The following is a 15,722-nucleotide window of genomic DNA, read 5'->3' on the forward strand; positions in this document are numbered from 1 at the left end:
ACTGAGAAATAGTTCAATTAAAGCCTACAATGAGAGGGCCTCTTGATTTTAATGTGTTTAATCCCCTGGGAAACATAGTTGGTGTATGCCCTTCTTTTATTGCAGAATTTTTTTGGCCGGGGGAGGGGAGCCTCAGACTTGCATAAATCACACAACCACCAAAAAGACTAAAAGGTGTTGGTGTTGTTAACCAAAAGCAGTAAAAGATTTGTTTAACAAGTGTGGAAGGTTTTGTTTCATCTCATGAGGAACATTCTAGGACATGATCTCAATGCTTACTCGCCTTGAGAATAGTATACTGGAAAATATAGTAAGGGGTTTTGTTCCCTCTTTGAAAGCAGTCCAGAACTTTGTTCAACTAGACCACTGCGTAAGCCTAATTAAAGGAGAGAGGAGGTGGCCAATAACAGGAGAGAGTGGAGAGAGCAGGCCCTGCTGTATTCTTGATTATATAAAATAGCTGAGGGCTTCCGTTGTTCTTATAAAAGAAGGGTGTTCGGTGGCTCAGGGCATGAAGAATTTATCTGGAAACTGGTTTGCTTCTGTTCTACTCACAGTCTGCACGATGTGAATGTTTGGCTATTAAACCTCCGAAGTTCACAGGTTGGAAAACGTCTATGAACATTCCCTTAGATATATTTTTATTTTGAGAAGTTTTCTAAGATAGATCGGCAGGTTCCTTCTCAGGTGTACTTGCATCCATCCCAAATTAATAAAAATCCAAACCTTTGTTCCTTACCATATCTAGTGATTCTTTTGGCAAATAAGCCTTGGAGATTAGACTATGTCTTTGCTGTGCATGAAGAGAAACACTGGTGTTAGAGAGAACAAAGGCCCTCCAGGCTGATCAGAAAGGAAAAGGCAGTTGAATTGTGGAAGTTATATTTTTGCCTTTGTTTTGTTTTTCAGTGAAAATTGTGGTTAAAATATCAGCTTCATTCTGACATAGTGAAGATTGCAGACATGGGCATTTCAGCTCCTTTACGCAAAAGCAAACTATGGCAAGCGCAGTCCATTTCGAAGTCCTCTGCTTGCTTTAGAGTACACTTGATAGACAACGAAACTAGAAGAACATGCTTCCTGATTAACACAGCATCAAATATACAAACAGGGAATGTACCTCTGGGCTCATTAAGTGGTGCATTCACTTAGTTCACAATGAATAAAATGTGCGTGGTGGGTTAAGCCAAATGCTAGGTATTGGGAAACAATAATCCCTGCCCTCAAGTGAGTGCAGTCTGCTAGGAGAAAGGGCTGCATGGGACAAACTTATGCTAAAGAATTATTTATTGTTTATCTGAAATTTGAATTTGACAAGGCATCTCATAGTTTTATCTATTAAACCTGATAACCCCAGGAGACGGTAAATGGGCAATTTCAAAAGTGTGATCTGAATCCTGAAGAAATGCTTAAGGAGGTACCAGTAACACAGACTTGGGAACCAGGATCTGAAAGATGAATGGAACCTAACCAGGAAAAGAAAAAGCAGGAAGAGATTTTAAGAGGCAATGCAAGTGCAAAATTCACAAGGGGAGAGCTTTTCCAAGATGACTGGGCATGGGGTGATGAGGCAGGAGAGATTAGCAGACCCCAGAGCACAAGGACCCTACAAAGGCATTTGGACATCTTTAGGGCAATGGAATATTGTAAAGGTTTCTGGGCAGAGGCATTACATGATCAGTTGTATGATTAAGGAGGACTATTCTGGGTGAATGATGGAAAATGGATTGACAGCTAGTTAAGGTGGGAGGCAAGGAAACCAGTTGAAATAACTTGCCTAAGGGATGCTAGTGGCTTGAACTAGCAACGGGAATGTAGGAAATGGGTAAATTAGAAAGATACTTGTAGTAGAAATGCATTAGGAAATAGGCACCAGAAGGTTTAATGATCAACTAGATATGAGGTTGGAAAGGAAGAAATCAAGTATAATACAAATAACATTAATTGAGGACTTATAGGTCAGTCACTACGCTAACTGCTACATACATATGTAGATAAACTTCTTACAAGTCTATGAAGTAATCATTTTTATGCCTGTTTTATAAATGAGAGAAATGAGATTTAGAGACAAATGTATAATTTGCCTGTGAAGCTAGTAAGTGGTGCAGTAAGGATGACATCCAGGTTCGGAGGCTAAGCTAAGGGTGCCATTGACCAGGGTTAGAAACATGGGACGGGTATACATTTGTGAGAAAGGTGCTGAGCTCATTTATAAACTTACTGAGTCTCATCTGTGGATGACGTCAGAGGGCACCTAGATAGGTGGGTTTAGAGCTCAGCAAAGGCATTGGACCACAGATAAGGATTTGGGTGTCATCAGCACAACAATTAAAATGGAAACTATGAGAAAATAGATAAGATGGCCTAGAGGAGGTAGGTATACAGGGTGAAACCAGAAAGAGGCCTCAGGAAGAAGTCTGAGAAACACCAACATTTAAGGGTCAGGAGTGGCCAGAGAAGTAGGAGAAAGACCAGGAGAGCATGGTATCAAAAAGCACAGGAGAAGAGAACATTCTAAGAAGTAGGAAGTGTCAGCATTGTGATATGAGTTAGTGATATGAGTATGTGAGATGGGCTAATGAGAGAGGAAACTCAGAGGGTCAATTTGTTGTATATAGCAAAAAAGTTTCAAAGGTAGCTAGTTGAAATAAAAAGAGTCGAATTACTAAATTAGGGGGTAAATATACTGGTGCATAGGAGACTGATAAAATGGGGGGGAGAGGGTGGTGGAAATGTGAACTGCTGTGCAATCTTGCCAGCCCAGCAATGAGCTGAATCAAGAACACAGTGGGAACATGACCAGGTAGATCAAGGTTAATCTCCTTAAAGACTAAATTGTATGTTTTAATAAAGTTCAATAAAGACCAGCGCCACTCCTGGTTGACCAAGTCACGAGGGGGCTCCACCCCATGCTGATAGTATTATTATGAACAGTAAACATGGAGGTGGAGCCACATTCAGCCAGGCTGACTCTACCTTACAGGACAGTCTGCAGAGGTGCTGGAAGGAGGGAGGAGAGGGCTATAATGCTATTGACAAAAGGTGAGGGAAAGAAGGTTAGCTGCCTATAAAAGAGGTAAACAGAGCCTACCTGCTGGAGAGTGTCTAGATATAGCATTAGCCTCATGTCTTTCTTTTCTCTTTGCACGTACACCATAATTTTATGTACTATTAAGAGAGGAAAAACACCCCTATGTAAAGCTGGAAGAAAAAGGGCTCACTCTCTGTACATGAGTAAATGAGAAATTACCCCACCACACAGAAAGGGACAGTGAAGAATTGGCACTAGGTGGGGAGGAGATTAAAACTCTCCCCTGAGAATATGAACCAGAGCCCAGGATTTGATCTAAATTCACACCATTGATGTGGCCAAGAAAAACCTCAGGTTACAAATTTATTGTAAAGAGGTTTCAGGTTGATAGTGGGCCTAAGTGACTGGCAGAAGGACATGCAAATCTTTCAGAAAAGAATTCGATGTCAATCCAGGTTAACCGTGATTTAAGATGCCATGAACTGTAAAAAATGCTAAGATGTGAAGGAAAAAATGTGCCCTACATTGTATGGAATAGTATAGTTATTTCATGCTTCTAGCAGATGGCCTGGAAGGAACCGTGGACTTCTCTTGCTGACCCATGAGGTAGACTTGGATCAGAACTTAAATGGTTACCTTTGGATCAGAACTTAGACTTCTTTTACTGTCTGATTTCTAGCACTGGGCCTGCCCAGAGAAGGTCCTGAGGGAGAATGGGAGTTGATGGCTTGGATCGATGGTCATTCTCAGGGCAGATGGCAAGGCGGTTACTGGGCTCATGCAGAGCCCAGATCACACCCTTCTTCCTAGAAGTCAATAAATTAGGACTGAAGGAGTCCAATGGGTTTAGCAACTACAACGCCACTCCTCTTCCCAAGAACAATTTTTTAAAAATACCTTTGTTATTGATTTTTAGAAAGAGAAGAAGGGAGAGGGAGAGAGAGATAGAAACATCAATGATGAGTCATTGATTGGCAGCCTCTTGCACGCCCCCTGCTGGGGACTGAGCCAGGAAGCGGGGCATGTGCCCTGACCAGGAATAGAACTGGTGACCTCTGGGTGCATGGGTTGATGCTCAACCACTGAGCCACACCAACCTGGCTCCAAGAACAATTTTGATGGAGTTGAGAAGAGAGAAGAAAAACTGTATTAAGCTGAAGTTGGAAAGGAAGGGAATAAAGAGGCAGCATTGGAAACAACGCTTACAATAAGCATGGTCCTAAGCAGGAGGACAGAGATTTAAATTCTCCAACATGGTGCCTGTCCATTTTATCTATTCCTGAGGGCCAAAATAATACATTCCTGGGAGGCCTTTTGGGGGTTTTAGTCTAGAATCAATAGCTATACCCAACTGAAAGCTCTTGAAATGAAGGATTTCTTCAAGAATGTGCCTCCAGATTTGTTAGACTACTGAAGAGGCATAATAGATTCAAGCATGTTGAATGACTTTTTTCTTTTTGGTCCAATGTGAAAGAATATTTTAATTAATTCAACTTGTTTTATTCCACTGGCTAACACACATTTATATCTTTCTGTCTAATATGTGTTCTAGTTGACACCAAAGTGCTCTTCTTTGAAAATTTTCCACAACCAGATTCTCAGTTCTTGCTGTTATCTTCCACCCTAATATCATGATTCTAAATTAGTGAATTCTTGCTGCGTATGTAATAAGTGTGTTTACAGATATGTGGATAGTTCTCCAAGTTCTGTTCAGTATTTCCAAACTTAAATATAACATGTAAAACAGGTATTGTGTCTGCTACAGGGGCTGTCCAGCAAAAGATCCTACTTTCTCCCTCTCCATAGAGAAGTAAAAGTCATACAGATATGTTTAGAGACCAGTCGATGGTTGAGATGTTATTGTTTAGAAGACACATACTGTTCTGTCTTTACCAATCTAGCAAAAAAGGGATGGTTGAATAGAATCTATTTCTGAACTTGTCTCCTTTAGTGAAATGGAGCTGGTAGGCTCAAAAATAGGAGTCTTAGGAGGAAATTGGCCAATGGGAAGGCTTGTCTCCTCACTTTTTTTTTTCAAATTACAGTTTACATTTAATATTATTTTGTATCAGTTTCAGGTGTACAGCACAGTGGTTAGACAATCATATACTTACAAAGTCTTCCCCTCTGATATTTCCATACCCACCCAGCACCATACTTAGTTATTACAATATTATTGACTATCGACTATTATTGACTATTCCTGATGCTGTACTTCACATCCCCATGGTATTTTGTAACTGCCAATCTGTGCTGTTCAATCCCTTCATCTTTTTCGCCCAGTCTCTCTAACCCCTCCCTTCTGCCAACCATCAGTCTGTTCTCTGGATCTGAGTCTGTTTTTGTTTTGTTTGTTTGTTTATATTGTTCTTTAGATTCCACATGTAAGTGAAATCATATGGTATTTGTCTTTTACTGACATATCACTTGGCATAATACTCTCTAGGTCCATCCATAACATTGCTAATGATAAGATTTTCTTCTTTTTTATGGGTGAGTAATATTCCATTGTGTAAATGTACCACAGCTTTTTTATCCCCTCTTCTATTGATGGACACTTGGGTTGCTTCCATATCTTGGCTATTGTAAATAACTCTGCAGTGAACATAGGGTGCATATATTCTTTCAAATTAGTGTTCCTCACTTCTGATTTAATAGTCTTGATGGAGATGACCTCTAAAAATTAAGGTTGTTTTTATTCTCTTAAAACCAAAGGTGAGAGATCAGAGCCTTATCAGGAACAGGAAAGCTATGGTGTGTGTCTTGCCAGACCACCTGATACTCTGAGACCTGAGGTGACAATTCATGACTTCTCCTACAAGATGTGGCAAGCAACTGAAAATGCAGACACAGCAGCAGCCAGATTCTCATCCAAGGAAAACTATTTGTATCATATCCAATGCCATGTACTTCCTTCCTAATAAAGAACATCCAAGGGGTAGGAAGTGGTTAGTGTAGGCCAAAAATAAGAGGGAGGGATGAGTTAATAGACACCAAGTTTATATTTCCTTTTTGGTCCATAGCCCTTAAACTTAAGGGCTTCTTTTCCTTTTGCAAAACATTTCATGCTTATGAATGCTAAATTTGAAACAGGCAGCTGGACTATTCCAAATAGCCTAGAATATTATTTGCAAAAAAAATGAAACACTGTGGAGGCTCATTTGCCTGGCTGGTGAGGCCAAATGTTTGCATGTTATGAAAGTGCCTTAACCTATTAGTTTCTTATTACCACAGTCTCGATGCCTTAAAACAACAGAAATTATGCTCTCACATTTCTGGAGACCAGAAGTTCAAAATTAAGATTCCGGGGCCAAAGTCAAAGCGTTATGGGCCACACTCCTTCCAGGGACTCAAGGGAAAATCCATTCCTTGCTTCTTCTAGCTTCTGGTGGCTGCTGACATTCCTTGCCTTGTGGCCATCACTCAAATATTCAAGGCCATTATCTTGAAATCTCTCTCTGTTTTATCTCCACATCCCTTCCTCCTGTATACGTCAAATCTTCCATTACCTTCCTCATATAAGGATACATGTGATTGCACTTAGGACCCAATCTCAAGATTCTTAACTTAATCACATCCACAAAGACTTCTTTTTCTGCAATATTAGTTAAAATTCACAGGTTCTAGGGATTAGGATGTGGACATCTTTGGAGGGCCCATTTTTCAGCCTACCACACTCATTTCATGCCTATCATTTAACACATACAAAGTCACATAGATAGAGGCAGAGATCAAATACAAATTCAAGTGACAAATTATCCACCAACTCTTCTTCAAATGTTGCTATATTCAAGTTATCTGGAAAAATTATCTGAGAAGAACATTTTTTCATTCATACAATTCTGGATAAATAAGATGCCTTAAAAAGAAAAATTCTTCAGTAGCTTGATTTCAAGTGTTTTTACTTTGGGTCACCATTTTGCATGATGCCTTAGGAAGATTTTAATATGGAAATACTACAGAATGAAAACAGAGAACTGCAGTCTCCCTACAACTTCTAATTGTTTTACACCTTCCTTACTTTCTGTCCCTTTAGACAGGTGTATGAGGAGAGAAGCAGGATGGAGTTGTCTACCCTTGGACTTGAACAAATTCTTAAAATCCATACAGAAACTCTGTGACAAAGTGAAAGCCATTTGCTTCTATATTGGAAGAGAACATGAGTCCCAGGGGTAATAAAACTCAACTCAATTCAATCCACAGCCCAAGGGAGGCCATAGAATTGAATTCAGAGTTAAACCATTCTGAATTTTAAATACATCAAATTCCTAATATCTTAAAATGTCCCGGTGAGTCATCCAGGCAAGATGGTGTGGTAGATGAGATTAAGGATGGGGACAGATGGAGAGCCAAAACATGGCCTTAGAGCCTGCAGCTCCAGAAGAGCCCAGAGTGACCCTGAATCACAAAGAGGAGAAATGCTGCCAGTGAGGTCTTCAAGAAGAAACCTTTGCTCTTTGTTTGCACCTTTAATTTCTACTCTTTCCTCTCTTCTATTAAATATTTTCTAGCTCTTTAATAAATTTGACGTTCTGATTGGGTATAAGAAGAGGCATTCAGGGATTTAGGCCAGAAATCACCCAACAGAGCAAACACACACACACACCTGCCTGACTGTATGAGGACACCCATATACTGTACCACAGGTAAAGTGACTCATAAAGCTAAATCATGCCAACGGTTTCTAATCCCAGCTCACCGAGGATTTAAATTGTACAATGAGGAAATGACTTATTGGATAACTTCCAGAATTTGTCTTAAAATTTAATTGCAGCATACCTAACACTTTTATAAAACATATACAATTTACTTATGTTTCTTAGTCAAAATACTCCTCTAAACCTCTAAACTTTTTTTTTCTTAGTAAGTGACAAAAGTGTTCTTATTGTAATTAATGGAGTACAAAAATATTGGGGAAACATGCCCAAAGGCTGAAACTATAATTCTATTACTAATATATTCCCTTGGCTTGCCTTTTGAACTCTGCTGCCCCTTGCCTTGCAGCTGTGTTTAATGAGTGGAAAGATTATTCAAATGAGCCGGCAGCACAGCCTTATTTCTGAGGCTCTCGCCATCGTAAGCAGGCATCTCCTCTCACAATCAGGCAGTCAGAGCAGACCATCCCTCTTCAGTGGCCTGGCCATCTATGTGGCAATATCATTCTGTAGACGCCAGATCACATCCCTTGATTGGGAGAGAAGCTGCTAATGACCCTGTGACCAAACAAAAGGACAGCAGACACAGCCTTCACGGTGAAAAATGAGAAAGCACCTGCACTAGCCTCTACCGAGCTCCAGCTTTCAATTTGTCACTACCTGTCAGTGATGGGGACAGTTAGTGTCTCATAATGAAAACATGCAGCAGTACAAAACAGTCTCTTTAAAAAGCAGTTTGTGGACGGACGGCCTTTGCCCCGCTAATACTGAAATGGAACCCGTTGCAAAGTGGGCAGGACCATGTTTAATGAATTCTCGGATGTTAAAATGAGTTTCTGCTCATGTAAGATTTAAAAGTAAGACTAACTCTCCAGGGGAGAAATTCCTGAGATGATTACAAAGTTGCCAAGAAAATGTAATAAGAACTAATTTTTGAACTGATAAGCATTCAATCCAATATAGTGGGATTAAGCAATAAGAATTCTTCCTGGGAATTTACAGGAGATAAGCAGCTCATGAATAAATAAATTCTGAAACAGGGGGCTACAGGGTGTTTATTGATTTTGAAATCATTTGTTTGAGAAGTTGCCCTTGAGGAAAAGACTATTATGGCTGATCATATAATAGTTATATTCAGAGACAACCCACTTCTTTGCCTGATGGAAGAATATAAAGATTATTCATCCAAAACAAAATGTATAAGCCCAAGTTTGATTTGCAAAACCCACTCATTATTATAATTTTTCATTTACTAATTCCTAGAAGATAATTTTTAGGTAATACAAGAGTCAAAAATAAGTAAAATCTAAATAACCAGGACCCTCAACTTACTAAACATTTGCTACAACTAGAATGGAGAATTTTTTTATTTTTATTTTTTAAAGACTGTCTCCTGGGACATACTGAGTTCCAGACCCATTAATACTAGTTCCTTACACCTTGGGCATCTACCTCTGCAACTTGGGGTAATTCAAATTTTGCAAGAAACTTCTGAGGCATTTCAAAATTTTAAAACAAAATGTTGTTTTAGTTTGCCATTTCATTAAAGAAAAAAATGTAATCACTTTGAACAAGGGTGGAAATATAAGGCTGTGTGTGTTTTTGGTGAATTCTGAGTTAGTCAGAAATTTCCATCAAGCATCCTGTGTTTTCTAATAACTAGGTGGTTATGTTTTTTCTTAACATTCTTCTTGAAGAAAGTCTTCCAGTTTCCACCTTTCTTAAATATCTAACATAAAGTGAAGTAATAGGATTCAATTGAGTTGCCAATAGTCACTCAGCTTCTGTAACACCACTGTCTTCTCTGAATTGATGAATCAGTATTGGGTTCCACATAAGTGGTGAGATGTCCATCCTCTCCTGCTTACCTCTACTCTGAGGAACAATGAGTTTTTCTTTTCTGAGCAAACCCTCCTTCTCTCTGTCCTCTCAATTTCATCTCTTCCTGTCTCTTCCAGAATTCTGTTTCATTAATTGTGTCATCTTCTATGTTTATTCTTGCCTCTTCTGTTGGCTATTTCCCCTTAGCCTAATTCCATGATCAAATGATTTCACTTCATTAAAAATTAAGACTATACTTATGAAACTAGATATCAGTTACAAGGAAAAACTAAAAACCACACAAACACATGGAGTCTAAATAACCTGTTATTAAACAATGAATGGGTTAACAATGAGATAAAAGAAGAAGTCAAAAGATATATTGATCCAAATGAAAAGGAAAACATAACAACCCAAAATCTATGGGACACAGCAAAAGCAGTCCTAACAGGGAAATTCATAGCAATACAGGTCTAGTTCTAGAAACAAGAAAAATCCCAAATAAACAATCTAACCTTACACCTAAAGGAGCTAGAAGAACAAAAATAAACAAAGCCCAAAGTGAGTAGAATGAAGGAAATAATAAAGACCAAAGTGGAAATAAACAAAATAGACTCTAAAAACTATGAAAGATCAATAAAACCAAGAACTGGTTCTTTGAAAAGATAAACAAGACTAATAAACTTTTAACCAGACCCATCAAGAAAAACAGAGAGAGGACACAGATAAACAAAATCATGAATGAAAGAGAAGTGACAACTGACACTACAGAAATACAAAGGATTATAAGAAAATACTATGAATAATTATATACCCACAAATTGGACAATCTGGGAGAAATGGAAAAATTCCCAGAAACATACAGTCTTCCAAGATTGAATCAAGAAAAAACAGAAAATCTGACCAAACCAATTACTACCAATGAAATCTAATCAGTAATCAAAAAACTCCCAACAAACAGAAGTCCTATACCAGATGACTTCACAGGTAAATTTTATCAAACATTCAAAAAGAATTAACACTTATCCTTCTCAAACTATTCCCAAAAATTCAGGAGAAGGGAAGGCTCCCAAGCTCATTTTACAAGGCCAGTATTATCCTGATTCCAAAACCAGACAAAGACATTACAAACAAACAAAAATTATAGGCCAATATCCCTGATTAATATAGATGCAAAAGCCTTCAACAAAATATTAGCAAACTGAATTCTGCAATACAGTAAAAAGATCATGCATCATGATCAAGTGGGATTTATTCCTGGAATGCAATGTTGGTTCAATATCCACAAATCAATCAATGTGATACACCACATAAACAAAATGAAAGATAAAATCAAATAATTATATCAATTGATGCAGAAAATGCATTTGAAAAAATCCAGCATCCATTTTTAATTAAAACTCTCAGCAAAGTGGGAATGGAGGAAACATTCCTCAGCATAAAACAAACAAACAAAAAAGGAAAAACCATATATGACAAACCCACAGTGAACATCACACCTAATGGGGAAAAGTTAAAAGCATTTCCCTTTGGATGGGGAAGAAGACAGAGTTGTCCACTTTCACTGCTTTTATTCAACATAGTACTGGAAGTCCTAGCCACAGTAATCAGACAATAAAAAGAAATAAAAGGCATCTAAATTAGAAAGGAAGAAGTGAAACAGTCATTATTTGCTTATAACATGATACTATAGAGAGAAGCCTAAAGATTACACACACACACACACACACACACAAAACTACTAGAACTGGTAAATGAATTCTGTAAAATAGCAGGATGCAAAAGTAATATTCAGAAATTGGTTTTATTTTTGTACACAAATAATGAACTATCAGAAAGAAAAAATAAGAAAATCCCATTTACAACTGCATTAAAAAAATACCTAGGAATAAATTTAACCAATGATGTAAGAAACCTGTACTTAGAAAATTGTAAGACATTGAAGAAAGAAATTGAAGAAGATACAAATAACTGGAAGCATATATAGTGCTTATGGATAGGAAAAATTAGCATCATTAAAATGTCCATACTACCCAAAGCAATCTATAGATTCAGTGCAATCCCTATCAAAATACCAATGGTGTTTTTTACAGAACTAGAACAAATAATCCTATAATTTATATAAAACTACAAAAGACCTCAAATAGCTACAGAAATCTTAAGGAAGAACAAAGGTGGAGGTATAATGCTACTGATATCAAACTATACTACAAGGCTACAGTAATCAAACAGCATGGAACTAGTACAAAAATAGACACATAAATAGATTAATAAAAAGATTAGAGAGCCCAGAAGTAAATTCATGCCTATGTGGTCAATTAATCTATGACAAAGGAGGCAAGAATATATAATAGGGTAAAGACAGTCTATTCAATAAATGGTGTTGGGAAAATTGAACAGATACATGCAAAAGAATAAAACTAGAACACCTTCTTATACCATATATAATAATAAACTCAAAATAGATTAAAAACTTAAAAACCATAAATTTCCTAAAAGAAAACATAGGCAGTAAAACTCTCTGACAGTTCTCTTAGTAATATTTTTATTGATATAGCTTCTTGGACAAGGGAAATAAAAGAAATAATAAACAAATGAGACTACATCAAACTAAAAAGTTTTTTGCACAGCAAAGAAAACCATCAACAAAACAAAAAGACAACCTACCAAGCGGAAGAAGATTTTTGCCAATGAAACATCCAGTAAGGGGTTAATATCCAAAATGTATAAAGAATTCAGAAAGAGGAAAACAAGATGGTGCGTAGGTCACAGCTGCACCCGCTGACTCCCGCAACCACATCAAAATTACAACTAAAATACAGAACCACTCAGAGCTTCCTGAGATCTGGCTGCACAGAAGCCCCGCAACCAGGGAGCTGAAGAAGCGCAGAGACCGGGAGGAGGGGCGGAGACGAGGGCGGATGGGGGCTGAATCCCAGACACGGCTGAGGGCTCACCCCCGGGGCGGCGGGGTAAACCGGGAGGGAATCTCGGCGGTGGGGGTTTCCAGAGGAGCGAGGGGTCCCAGCCCCACAGCAGGCCCCCAGCCCAGGGCTCCAGGGCCGGGAAGAAATGTCCCCACAACTCCGGGCTGTGAAACCAGCGGGGACTGTCGCTGAGGGTCGCGGAGGCTGCGGGAGCCCCAGCAGCTCCTCTTAAGGGCCCGGCACGGACTCACTCGGACGCTCCCTCTGAGCCCAGCGCCGGGCAGCAGCTGGAAAGGACCCGGGACACTCGGGGAGGAACTAACCTGCCTGAGATCCGGGCGAGAGGTGCAGGGCGGCTTCCTCCCAGGCAGAGGGGCTGGCGGAGGCCATGGCTCCTTTGGCGAGTCCTCCCCGCACACAGCGGCAGGCAGGCGCCATGTTTGAATCGCCAGCACCTGACTCACGCCTTTGGCCCCGCCCCGTGATTCCCAGAGGCCCCGCCCCTCCCCACCTGCAGCTCATCCAGGCCATTTCCAGGGGCTTTTCTGTGCAAGTGGCCTCTCGAGCCTCATGCTTAGGACTTTCCTAAAATCTCTCAAACAAGCAGCAGCAGGCCCCATACGGCTTGATAAGGGGCCCCAGGCCTGGCACTAGGGCAGCCTGCATTGGCTCATAGCTGGGCCTCTCCTGGGCACCTCCAAGCCCAGCACAAGTAGCAGCCAACTACGGTTTGCTGTGTAGCTCATGCTGGGTGGCCCTGGGCAAGGCACTGGCAGAGGCTGACTTTGCACCTCCCGGGAGGCCCCAGAGACAGTGCACCTGGTGCTCAGACTCGACCACGCTGGATTACAACCCTACCACATCCACAAGTGACACACTCAAGGGGCCCACTTGGTGAACACCAAAGCTCCACTGAAGTAGATCCTGCTCCATAGGCGTGTCTCCAGCACAGCAGCTCTTTGGCTGTAGTTGCAGCTGGTCCTCACAGCTGATTGGCCGGAGGGCCAATTCCTCCCAGTGACGCCAACAGCAACCAAGGGGAGCACCTAGAAGGCCCTCATAGGGGAGCACCTAGAAGGCCCAGCTCAGGTGACTGGGGAGGCTGAGCCACTGGACCCTACAGGACACCTACTACACAAAGCCACTCTACAAATTCCAGGAGACATAACAGCTCTACCTAATACACAGAAACAAACACCTGGATGCAGCCAAAATGCAGAGGCAAAGAAACATGTCACAAAAGAAAGAACAGAAGAAATCTCCAGAAAAGGAACTAAATGAAATAGATCCAAGCAAGCTAACAGATACAGAGTTCAGAATAATGGTTGTAAGGATGCTCAAAGATATTAGTAAGAGTATGACGAAAATAACTGAGAAAATCGATGCTACATGAACTGAAATGAAGAATAATTTATAGGGAATCAACAGTAGAGTAGAGGATGCTGAGAATCAAATCAGCAATTTGGAACATGAAGAAACAAAAAACACCCAACCAGAAGAGCAAAAAGAAAAAAGAATCCAGAAATATGAGGATAGCATAAGGAGCTTCTGGGACAACTTCAAGGGGCCCAACATTTGTATTATTGGGGTTACAGAAGGAGAGGAAAGAGTGAAAGTAATTGAAAACCTGTTTGAAAAAATAATTACAGAAAACTTCCCCTACCTGGGGAAAGAAATAGACTTACAAGTCTGGGAAGCACAGAGGGTCCCAAACAAGAGGAACTCAAGGAGGCTCACAGCAAGACACATCATAATTAAAATGCCAAAGGTTAAAGACAAAGAGAGAATCTTAAAAGCAGCAAGAGAAAAGCAGTTTGTTACCTACAAGGGAGAACCCATATGACTGTCAGCTGATTTCTCAACAGAAACCTTGCAGGCCAGAAGGGAGTGGCAAAAAATATTCAAAGTGATGAAAAACATGGAACTACAACTAAGATTACTCTACCCAGCAAAGCTATCATTTAGAATTGAAGGTCAGATAAAGAGCTTCGCAGATAAGAAAAAGCTAAAGGAGTTCATCACCACCAAACCAGCACTACAGGAAATGTTGAAGGGTCTTCTTTAATAAGAAGCTAATGAACAAAAGAATCTGATGAACTAAATAGATTCAGAGACATTGATGCATCTAACAGATAATCATATTTCAGAAGGAAGAGGGGTGGAGGGTGGGAAGAGATTAACCAAAGAAGTTATATGCATATATGCGTAACCCATGGGCACAGACAATGACGGGGTGAAGCCCTGGGAAGGAGTGGGAGTAAGGTGGAGGGGGTCAATTGGGAGAAAAAAAATGGGACACCTGTAATACTTTCAACAATAAAGATAAATTAAAAATATATATATATTTGACTAATCAAAAGAAAAAGAAAAAAGAATTCATACAACTCAACACCAAAAACAAAACAAAACAAAAAATCCAATTAAAAAATGGGCAAAGGACCTAACTAGACACTTCTCCAAAGAGGACATACAGATGGCCCATAGACATGAAAAGATGCCCAATGTCACTAATCATCAGAGAAATGCAAATTAAAACCACAATGAGATGTCACTTCATACTTGTCATAATGGCTATCATCAATAAATCAATGAACAATAAGTGTTGGTGAGGTTATGGAGAAAGGGGAACCCTCCTGCACTGTTGGTAGGATTGCAAATTGATGCAGCCACTATAGAAAACAGTATGGAGTTTCCTCAAAAACTTAAAAATAGAACTTCCTTATGACCCAATGATTCCACTTCTGGGTATATATCTGAAGAAATCCAAAACACTGAGAAAAGATATATGCAGCCTTATGTTCATTGCAGTGTTATTTACAATAGCTAAGATATAAAAGCAACCCAAGTGCCCATCAATAGACGAGTAGATAGAGACGAGGTGGTACATATATACAATGGAATATTAGTCAGCCACAAGAAAAATGAAATCTTACCATTTGTGACAGCCTGGACTTGAGTATTACACTAAGTGAAATAAGTCAAACAGAGAAAGACAAATACCATATGATTTCACTTATATGTGGAATCTAAAGAACAAAATAAACAAACAAAACAGAAACAAACTCATAAATACAGAGATCAAACTGAGGGTTGTCAGAAGGGATGGGTGTTGGGGAGCTGGGTGAAAAAGATGAAGGGATTAAGAAGTAAAACATGGTAGTTACAAAATAGTCATGAAGATGTAAAGTACAGCAAAGGGAATATAGTCAATAATATTGTAATAACTATGTATGGTGCCAGGTAAGTACTAGAATTATTGAGGGGATCACTTCATAAATTATATAATTG

This window comes from Miniopterus natalensis, chromosome 2 (genome assembly GCF_054644295.1).
Source record: "Miniopterus natalensis isolate mMinNat1 chromosome 2, mMinNat1.hap1, whole genome shotgun sequence".
Lineage (NCBI taxonomy): Eukaryota > Metazoa > Chordata > Mammalia > Chiroptera > Miniopteridae > Miniopterus > Miniopterus natalensis.